The sequence below is a fragment of the Impatiens glandulifera genome, chromosome 3, assembly GCF_907164915.1.
Source record: "Impatiens glandulifera chromosome 3, dImpGla2.1, whole genome shotgun sequence".
Classification (NCBI taxonomy): domain Eukaryota; kingdom Viridiplantae; phylum Streptophyta; class Magnoliopsida; order Ericales; family Balsaminaceae; genus Impatiens; species Impatiens glandulifera.
This window is the reverse complement of record NC_061864.1, coordinates 63346553-63357430: the sequence shown is the minus strand read 5'-3', so window position 1 is coordinate 63357430 and position 10878 is coordinate 63346553. Positions and strand designations below refer to the sequence as shown.

Genomic DNA, 10878 nt, shown 5'->3' with positions numbered 1-10878 from the left:
AGATAATATACAAGTGTTTACATGATTAAGTATTTTTAATCTATTATAGATTAACAAAGTAAGTGAAAATGTAAAAAAAAAAATATTGAAATGAATTACATATCACATCTTATGAAGAGGTAAAGAACAAACAAAAACAAGTTAGGGAAACATTGAATAGAATGTTGAAGACATAAAGTTTTGATTTACTTAACGTTTTAATTTTGTTAATTTATAATTTCACATTATTAATGAAACTATTTCAGTTATTTTATAATTGTATCTAAATTATAATTTATTTTTTAAAACAATTTTATACGAATTATAATTTAATTAAAATTCAAAAATAATAATATATATATAGATTATTAAACATTATAATATATTTAATATTTATAAAAATAACTAATATAAATTAAATTATTACCGATTTACAAGATAAAAATGGTTAATCCAAAATACTTAAACATTCAGTTTTCGTTGTTTATGGATTTTCTGGTTATTTTACATCGCCCTAAATATAATAACTATATAAACAATAAATAAAAGACCATTTGCCCATGCATTATGACCACCCATGGTGGAGGCAAAATAATGTAGATCTACATAAATTTTATGAAAGAAACTTATATCAATATAGAATTGTTATTTTTTTATTTATTAAAACATATAGTTGGCAAAATGACATACATAAATATAATAATAGATTATATGATAAGTAAATAAAATCCTTTTTTATTATATATTAATTATTATATTATAAGATATTATTTTAATCTCATAATATAAAATAATATATTTTAACAGTTCATTTAAAGTGAAGTATTTAAGTTGTATTACTTAATTGGAGTTGAAATATAGTTTTAACCCCTAGAATCTCTTTAATTCGCTCTTATACTTTGTTTCTCACTTTTTATGTTTTTTCTTACTCTTTAAGTTTTGTACCATTCTTATTTTAGTTATGTTTTCAGCTCTTTATGTTTCTTTTTTCATTTTCATTTCGTTTTGGCTAATAAGATTTTGTCTTAGGATCCATTGCTCTGTCTTAACGACTCTGTCTCCATTGCGCCTGGAGTTTCTAACTCCAAGTTTTGGACTGTAAAATAAAATTGGATTTTTTTTTATTGTAACAGGTCTAATTTAAAAAATTAATATTTTTTTTTTGATATTTGACACATACTTAAATGAAAATTTTCAATTTTTATCCTAAATCACTGTGCTAAAATATTTTATATTTAAAAAAATAATAAATTTTTAATTAAATATCTTATAATTTTAGTAAATGGGCTGTGTACTGCTTGCTGAGTTTACTGGACAGCCTTAGCACCTCGAGAAAAATATTAAATTTGCATGAGTTTAATACTAACTAAAAAGTATTATTTAATAAATGGAAGGGAGATAAATGTATATCAATACAAAATATTGTTATTTTTTTTTATTAAAACTTACTAATTGTTTTCCTTAGGGTTGTAACCCCAAGAATCACTGCCTCCGTAATTTAGCAGGTACCGACATGTGATAATACGGGGAATATCACGGGGTTACTCAAAGTTTGATACGTTTCAACCTTAGTTTGCGTGTGAGACTTTTTAAAAAAAAATATTATTTTAAAATAGTTTTAAAATAATACTTGGAAGCTTTGGAATTAATTATGTAAAATAACTAATTTTGTTCACATTTTAATAATCTGTGGACTAAATAATAATTTGGTTAAAACCCGATTTAAAATAATTAAACATAACTAATTAAAAAAATTATTTATTTGAAATTAGAGTCGTCAAATAATTTTATGAAAATCAATAATGAAACATGTATAAACGTATTTATACTAGAATTTCTGTAAGGGGTTCGTATTTTTGGTTACACTCAAGAAAAGGCTCTCGCGCTATATCCTCCACGCAACATTTTAAATTTTTTAAAATAAACAAAGTCTGGATATTTAAAATTTATTTATAACAATTTTTTTTTAATTAGTAGTCCGGGTCCTAAATAAGGGTAGGTTTATATTGCATAAATAATTGTGGGAGTACATGCAATTGCATTGATATAATACTAAGTAAAACCCTGAAAAATATCATAAAAGTGTTAGAATTTAAAAATAAATTCCAAACAAGACTTTAGTCAGAATATTGGTTTAGGAAATATCCCGAAAATATTTAAATATCATTTTCTAACCTTTCGGGATTATATGAAAATGGATTTGGGTTCTAAAATTACAAAAATAATTTTGGATTTTGAAAAGTGGAACCAAACAGGCCTCGACTGAAGTCCTAGGGTCTGGGTTCGGTTTTAGTGAACTGCGCTCGGACGGGCTTGGTCTAGACCGGGGTGGTCTAGACTAGTGCTCGGGAGCATGGGCCAAAGGACTAGAAGGCTCGGTCCTGGGTTCAAGAGGCTTAGTCTCGAACTCGGACTACTCGGTCGAGGGACCAAAGGGCTTGGTCCTAAAGTTCAAGAGGCTCGGTCCTAAACTCAGACTGCTCGGTCCTAGGTCTAGGAGGCTCGGTCCCAGGTTTAGTTTTATCGGTCTTAGGCCAGACCTCTCGGTCCAAGGTTAGTAACCTCAATCAAATTTCTTGGTCCTTGCTCAAGAACACCAATCTTGAGTCTTAGTCTTAACTTAAGAACACCGATCCTCGGTCCTGTTTCTCGGTCCTAGTCCTACAGGATTCGGTCCTAGGACCGGGTGTTCTTCATTTGGTATGAAGAAATTGCAGGTCTTATAACTTTTGAAATCGAATTTTAACATTTTTTACGTTTTTCTTCACCAAAAATTCCACAAAACATATTTTTGGAAACATAATAAAAATTATATCTATTATTTTTATTTTTTTTTGGTATTTTTGGGTATTTTTGGGTATTTTTAGGTATTTATTTAATTATTTTTAAACTAAAAATTATACATAATTTATGTTTAAAATAATAATTAAATAATTTCAACCGAATATACTTTAGGTTAAATAAATACAATCTTTTAACTTTAAATTCATTTTGAATTTTTATTTAATTTTACTAATTAAGGTTTAATTAACCATAATTAACTCTAATTTAATCTTTAATATTTTTTATTATTTTGAATTTAAAAATTCAAAATATTAATTTAATATCAATAAAATTAATAATATTATTTATAAAATAAAATGTCAAATTTTCATATGTAGTACATAAATATAGTAATAAATAATAAATAATCAAATCAAATCAAATATTTTTTTAATTATATGCCTATTATATTATAAGATTTTATTTCCATAATATATTTTAATAGTAGACATATCACATAACACGGTATATTTATTAAGCCAATTAAGCAACAATTATTATTTTCATGTCTTTATTATAGAATGAAAATAATACAAGGATAAATGTCAAATTTAACATTCTCCTATAAGTTATTTTATTCCAAACTTAACACTCTTAAAATTATTTTATATTTAGAATTCTCCTCCCAAAACATTACAATATGTATTATTTTTGACGAAATTTATTAATGTCCATAACTTTTTACTATTTCTTTATATATATATATATATATATATATATATATATATATATATATATATATATATATATATATATATATATATATATATATTTTTTTTTATTTTAGTTTTTCTTTTTATGCAATTTTCAAAACTATCTTAGGGTTATTAAAATATGAGTTATTATATTTGATTAAACCTATTCAAATAATAAAATAATTTAAGAAAATATATTTTTTAAATTAAAATTTTAAATAATATGAATTAATACAAGATAATGAATTATTAAATCATCTAATCAAACAAGGACTTAGATGTGTTGACACCTAATTTCAAAGATATAATTCATTATAATACGAATAATAAATGACAAAATCTGTAAATTATTATTTCCATTTTCACTGCAATTAAATACTTTACTTAAAATGATTTATGGGTATTAATTCTTAGACTAAAATATATAAATAGTTGTGATAATTAGGAATAAATCTGTTTATTTTTAATGACCAAGTTGTCACATCTAACATAAAATCTAACACATTAATACATATTTGTTTAGGAAACTTATTCCCCAACCAATGAATGTCAATTGTTGAAAAAATATTTATATTACCTTTTATAAAAATAAGGACTTTTCAAAAATACGAAGTAGTTGAAACCCATTGCTTTCATACTATATAATACCTTGAAACCCATTGCTTTCATGTACCAATTCATCTTCATACATACTTGTTCACAATAGTTGAGATATAGATAGAATGGAGGGTTCAAATGACAATGAGAGTGAATGTTTAGTACCTATAGGGGTTCCTAACGGGAGTCAACTTTTTGTACCTAAATGTTTCAGATTCAATCCGAAGGATGATGAACTAATTTCAGATTTTCTCCTTCGCAAATCTAAGTCATTGCCATTGGATGTAGATGTGATTGCTGAGGTTGATATATACAAGTTTAATCCATGGGAGCTTCCAAGTATATTTACATTCTCATCTTGTTTCATTTGCTTATCAATTGAATGATTTCTTATAGATTTGCAAAGGAGAAAGTCTGAAATTAGTTCATCATCCTTTGGATTGAATCTGAAATATTTAGGTACAAATAGTTGACTCCCATTAGGAACCCCTATAGGTACTAAACATTCACTCTCATTTGGACCCTCCATTATATCTATATCTCAACTATTGTGAAGAAGTACGAAGATGAATTGGTACATGAAAGCAATGGGTTTCAAGGTATTATATAGTATGAAAGCAATGGGTTTCAACTACTTCGTATTTTTGAAAAGTCCTTGTTTTTATAAAAGGTAATATAAAAATCATAATTTTTCTTATACTTATCCATTTTTATCCATTTAGGGTGAGTGAGCTAGCATTGGAAATCTGTAGATGTAAGCTTTACAATGATACCAAGCAAGTCTCGTGGTTCGATCTACAACTCACGTTAGGTCGCCTTTAAGCCACACTACAACAAAATATACTTTTGGTGACACATAATTACCCACGCATATTAAGCGTTGGAAAAAGTCAGAAGAAAAAAAAAGTTTTGCCAACCTTTGAGTGTGTTTATGAAAACTTTTATTATTTTATTTATATTTAAAAAACCTTTAAACAATAATTAGATAGCATTTTGTTTTAATATTTGGTTTCTTTGTTTTATATTTTACTTATTTTGTTAATTTTAATTTTTTTTAACCATTGAAATTAAATTGTATATTTATTTTTATCTCAAAGTTCACATTTGTTTATATTTTGAGTTAATTAAATATAATTTTATTATTAATATTAAATTATTTAAATTAAATTAATATTATATGAAATACAATAAATAATTTCCTTAAATAAATAATATAATAAATTAACTATTAAATAATTCAATTTCAAAATAAATGTATTTATAATTAATCAAATAAATTGAATTTAAAAAAAAAAAATTATAATTTAATTTGAATATTTGCTATTTGAGTTATTAATTTGAGAAGAGGAAGAAATCAAGAACTTTGATGCCGAGTTTGCCAAAGTTGACCAGGGCACTCTCTTTGACCTTATTTTGGTTGGTTTGATCTTCAATCCTCGATTCACTTATTCTTATTACTTATTACTTGGATTGTTCTTTTCTGTTGTTGTTTGACTTATATAGGACCGATTTATGTTTCTCGTGAAATACCTTACAGTGGCCATGGTTTTCGAATGAATTTGATAATTGGATGTGTTAAATTTCTCTTATGTAAATGATTGCAGGCATCAAATTATCTAAACATAAAGAGCCTGCTGGATTTAACATGTTAGACAGTGGCTGATATGATAAAGGGGAAGACACCTGAGGAGATTCATAAGACATTTAACATAAAGAATGATTTCACCCGGGGAAACAAGAGGAGGTCCAGATGGCATTCGAGTAAAGTATACATCATTATTATGAAACCAACTTGTTATGTTTGTTGTTGTTGGATTGCTTTCCCCTGCTAGTAAATCTTCTTATGTTGGATTATCTTACAACTGTTTTTAGCCTTCATCTTTTAAGTCTATTTTAACTTTAAATGTTGCAGCTAAGAGGGTTCTTTCTCCTCCTCCTAATTACTTTGAAGATAATCTGGCATGGAACTAGTTGTGTTGTTTGTTATCTCTTCTGTTGTTGATTGTTATTGCAAAGAATATTGAATGATGTAGAAAAATGAAGAATGGGAATAGATTGATATATTTTGTGATTGATTTACAATATTGTGAAGTGTTAATGTCTTTTGGAAAGACAAATTTGTTGTTTGGTATAAGGCCTAATTTGGTATTTCCACAAATCTTTTACTATTTATCAGCCTTCACAGCTAAAATAGGATAACTTATGATTTGAGAGATCTCAGTTTTTTAAAGGATTAAGGTGTGTACTTGTTTATCGCCTAAGAGCCATTGAGGTAAGAATTATTAGCTTTGTTTATTGATGATGCTTTTGATAGTGTTTAGCCTTGAATTTTAAATCAAGTCTCTACTCCAATTTGGTTTATGTGTCTAGGATTTTTACTAGGGATGATTTTCCATTGTAGCATCCTGCACATATAATCCCATATGTTTCCACAACACATGTCATTCTTAGTAGATCTTAACTTTAACATACCTGGAAGTCGCAGGTAATTCTCCTGTCATTAATATTGACCTTGGTTAGCCATTATTCTGCAATAAGCATTTGATAACAACTTGATGAATGATTATGATGAAAATTTAATTTAGAAGGAAGAACATTGATTGTGTTATTACTAATTCAAGGGAGTCATTCATTTTGATGAGTTATCCCTACTTAATGTGTTGTTTGTCTATTGACCTAACATTCTATTGAATGTTATTTTTAACCTACTTTCTTCAAAGGAAAGACAGAGTTTGAAAACACTCATACATAAACCCTAAATATGAAGCTTTACTTACCTATAAGACACACATCTTAATTCTAACCACAGTTTCAAAAGAAGATAAGGAAATGATCTTGTTCTTCTTGTTAGTTTAGACTTTAGAGGAGAATTTTGCTTCATATAGGCAGTTTAAAAATAAGAGAAGGAAATGGTCTTCTTCTTGTTAATTTAGATTAACATTTTGCTTCCTGCTATCAGTTTCACTAGTCTTACCAAATGCATCTTTAATGGCCATTTTCTGCATCTTTATCTTAGTTTTTATTTTTGTTCAGATTTAATTTCTATTATGCAATTTTTATATTTCTCTTTTATGGCTTTGAAACCGGTTTTAGGAAGTATATTTTTGTAGATTCAAGCTTGAACTTTGAATAATACTATATCATTATAACTTTCAAGATGTTAACCCAAATTCTCTGAATCAAACGTAATGTTTCATATAAGACCTCCATATCAGAATTCTCTTTTATTAGTATGTATTGAATCTGTGAGCTACAACCCCACGGTTCCAAGGCACTATTTGGTATGGTAGAATTTTTAAAGTTGAATCGTTCATGTTTTTTTTGCTCTTGAGATTCAGATTAAGTTTGTTTGTTTGTTTTGCTGCAGATGATTATGTTTTAGTGGATAAATATTGCCTTGAGAAGTACAAGTTTTCACGGGGTGATGTGGTGATTTTCAGGTGATTGATATTGTTTCTTATTGCTTTTTCCATAATTGACTATTGAGTTTTTGTCCTGGACCTGCCTAGAATATCTATTTATCATAGGCAAACAACAACATTGGGATCAAATTCTTCTGCTTTAGTAATAGAAATTATCATCTGACATATGCATTTTTGCAGATTCTTTTTCTTCGCAATAGAATTCCCTAGTTGCGAGTGACTAAAAATCATCTACATCTCTCCAACTGATCATATACGAAAAATCTTCAAGAGAATAATGGCATTGCGACTGGGTAGGAAATCCTCGTGCCTATGAGGCCTATGATGCTGTGAGAGTTCCTGAAGGACATTGTTGGGTGCTTGGAGACAATTCTGCTTCTAACTTGGACTCCATAGCATATGGCCCTGTAAGTTTCTTTTTGTATCCTCTTGATTTGACAATTGACATGTTTCTTGATCTTATTGGGTACATTTTTTTTCATTTACCCTAAATTCATGTATCATACTGCAACTAGATGGATGAATAGTTAGAACAAAGTTAGTTGGTTATTTCTTTGTAGTTGTAATGGGAGAATCTGTTCATTTTTTTCCATCATCATAATATTATGCAATTAACTTTTATTAATGGTATTTTCTACCTTTTTTATGTCTTTTTTGTTTTGATTATTGCAATATTCATCATTGGTAGTACATTGTTAGAACTCTAAATATAATATTAGATGCGGAGATGTTGTAATTCTTCTTCTCTTCTTGTATTATATGTTTCTTCTTATATGGTTGATCTGTTTATTTGACAGTTTTATACTTTTTTTTCTTTGGATGGTATTGATGGCTACCTGAAGTATTCATCCTCGATATGTCAACTACAGGAAGAAGAAATGTGGACACAACAAACATGTTTTTTTTTTCAAATTTTGATTATATTTAATTCATATCAATATATATTTTTTATTTCTTATTTCAAAAAGAATATTCTTTTACCAATTGCAGTGGAGGCTCAAGAAGAAGATCAAGTAGATGAAAATTGTCCATTTTTAGTTTTTTATTTCAGCTTTGTTGTTTAAAATTATTTTGTTTGTTAGAGATTTTTTAAATCTTCACTATTATAGGATTGTTTGAGAGAATTTTGTTGAGAGAATTTATATTTATTTTGTTATAATTAAAAATTACAATAATTAGTATGAAATAATTTTTTTTAATTATTATTTAATTTGAAAAAAAAACATTCAGAAAAATTTGTCAAAAAAAATTAAAATTATAATATAAAGAATTGTTAGAAATTAAATAGACTTTTAGCAACGCTCTTAAATGAATATTACCAACGCTTAAATAAGCGTTACTAAAACTTACGTCCACCCTGCTTTTGGCGACATAAGAATAAGGGTTCGTGATCTTTTTCGCGACGCTTTTAAGGGTTGACAGAAGTCTTTTTAAGCGTCGCCGAAGGTCTTTTTTGTTGTAGTGCCAATTGGTACAGTTTGGGGCCATTGGTGTTCAATTGAAGATTCATAAATCTACCAACACTCTCGTGTTGAGTTATGAAGTCTACACTTATAATAAACTCTAAAAAATTAATTAGAGTTTATTGTGTTTGTGTTTGTGTTTGTGTTTCGGTTTAGGCTTATGTCTGACCAAAAGTTACTTATATTTTATTATCTAAATGTTTACCTTATAAATATATTATTATTAAGAGTTTTACAGAGTAAGACATAATTCTAGAGAGATAAAATATGAGGCAAAATTTTGTATTCCTTTTTCCCCATAATGAAATTAGGTGGCGGTTAAAGTGGATGTAGCTCTTTTAAGTGAACCACTATAAATCTGTGTCTTATTTTGTTCTTATTTTTTTACGTTTTTATAAATCGTTTAAAGCATATCAGATTTGGGGATCTAAATTCTAATAACTAGTATATGAGTTTCTATGCTAGATTAAAGTATTTGAAACAATGGAAGGTGAGAACAATATAGGACATGACATTGAAAGATTCGATGGAACAAATTATGTGTTCTGGAGGATGTAGATTAAAGATTATTTCTATAGAAAGAAGCTTCATGTTGAGAAATTAGAGAAGATGGATGAAGCTGAATGAAAACTTCTTGATAAATTGGGTTTAGGAGTTCTCCGATTAACGCTAGCCAAGATTGTTACTCACAACGTAGTAAAGGAGAAGACCATCATGGTTATAATGAAAGCTCTTTCTGTTGTTAGGCACGAGAAAATCTATAAACAACAATGTACATTTAATGAAAAACTCTTTTTACTTAAGAATGGTTGATGGTACTTATATCACTACTCATTTGAACGAATTTAATACAATTGTGAATCAATTGATATATGTTGAGATTGATTTTACTTAAAAATTGTTGTTAAAGAAATCTTCCCCCAAGTCATAGTTCTAGGGCCGTGAACATTGATAATTTTAAGAGATGATTATTCAACTACAGATGATTCATTATATGATTGATTTGCACGACTGTAGATGAACAAATGAGCTAAAAAATCTATAGATTTAATCCATTCTTAAGGGAGAAATGAAGATTCAAAGTTCATAAAAAAAAATGTGAAAAAAGATTGACCCAGAAAATTTCATTTTATGTACATTTTGAGATTTAGCTTTTTTTCTATAAACTGCGTTTTATATCTCTTCATTTTCATTTCTTCGAAATCAATACCTAGGCGAATACTAATAACGTATGGTTACAAAACTAGACGCATGACAAGAATATTGATTATTCATTTAGACGCATGTTAAATCTCGAGAGAAATTAACATTGAGAAAAATGAAGACATGAAACATAAGGAGACTCAATGACCCTCTGAAATGCAAAGAAATCAGGAGGATCATTGAGAACCTGAAGATCACTATTATGGGTATTCTTGAGACAAAAGTCAAAAGTCGGAAGGTTGAGAAGGTTAGAAAGATGTGTATTGATAGCAAGTGGGAAATCATTCACAACTCAAATGACAAACGTGCAGAATCTGGGTTATTTGGGATAACAAAGTTGTTGAGGTCAGGGCTCTCTTTTCGAATGATCAAGCAATCCTTGTGGAGGTCAAAGACAGAATCACATGAATCGTGTTTAATCTTTCTATTGTCTATGGTAACAACTCAAGCACTGATAGAAGAATCCTCTAGAATTGTCTTAGAAACTGGATCGGTAGTGATAAATCTTGGATTGTCCTCGATGATTACAACGTAACCAGAAACGAATCTGATCGTAGCCCAGAATCTGAAATAACTTAGGATATGATTGACTTTAATGACTACATCAGAGATATGGGTTGTATCGAGCCTACCAATTCTGGGAATTTCTTCACTTGGTCTTCTACGAGAGGGAATGAGCAAATTAGAAGAAGAATT

The 10878-nt window shown here is 28.0% G+C and overlaps 1 pseudogene; it reads left to right on the top strand.

The window, feature by feature from the left end:
* The first annotated feature begins 4219 nt into the window (after positions 1 to 4219).
* Positions 4220 to 8434, top strand: LOC124930610 (annotated as a pseudogene).
* Positions 8435 to 10878: the final 2444 nt, after the last annotated feature.